Source organism: Penaeus monodon, chromosome 20 (genome assembly GCF_015228065.2).
Source record: "Penaeus monodon isolate SGIC_2016 chromosome 20, NSTDA_Pmon_1, whole genome shotgun sequence".
Lineage (NCBI taxonomy): Eukaryota > Metazoa > Arthropoda > Malacostraca > Decapoda > Penaeidae > Penaeus > Penaeus monodon.
In genome coordinates, this window is record NC_051405.1 from 11970101 (window position 1) to 11971058 (window position 958).

Below are 958 nucleotides of genomic sequence, written 5' to 3' on the forward strand. Positions count from 1 at the left end.
AATTTTATTAACCATTTCTGTTAAAAAAAGTAAAAAACACAATCAAAACCCTTTAGTGCAAACAGGTCCTTACCCGGCTCCCCGGGGACCTCAGGCTCTGCAGTAACTGATGTGCAATCCATGTCCACCAGATCACCTCCCATCCAAACTGCTGAGTCTCGGTATCGGCCCCGGAATCCTTGGGGGCCCCTTTTTCCCCTTGCTCCCAAACCCAAAATCCAAATTTTTCCCGTCTGAAAAAACTTTTTTTCCCTTTAAGTCCTGTTTTGGACACAGATTTTAAAATCATTTTTTTGAAACTTGTTCATATAACAGATTTAACATCATTTGATAGTTGTTCAAAACAGAAAGAGATCAATTTACCTATTCCTATCTGGATAGCTTTCATATACTTATTTAATTCTCTTAGTACCCTACACCCAAAGGAAAATTTAAAAAGTGGGTTTAAATTTGAACAAAAAATTTGTAATCTAAAAATTTTCAGTATCAAAAAACCCAAACCCAAACCTTTTTTCCCCGAGAGCAAGGCCCTTTCCTTTTGCTCTCGGTTTCCAAATTTAAGGGGGAAAACAGCAATTTTATGGGTTGGCCCCTCCCCGGGGACTGCATGCTTCCCGCTCTCATCCCGACAGTTGCACTCAAACATGCACTCCACACGGCCACAATGCTCTGGGTCTAGCAAGGTCAAGACAAATTCCAAATTAATAACCAAAAATGTAATTATTAAGGATAAAGGAAAACAATGTAGCACAACATAGCTAAATAAAATGTACATAAGTAAATACTTACCTCTTCTCCTACAGGAGAGAGTATCACATATACAGCCTAGCAAGCAATGCTCATGTGTGCATACATCTTTTATCTTACTCTCATCAGCTGCATGATCATCTTGGGTTGTCTGTGGATGGTGAAAGTTACTCTTTCATTATGTATTATTCATTCTCCACCTTATATAAAT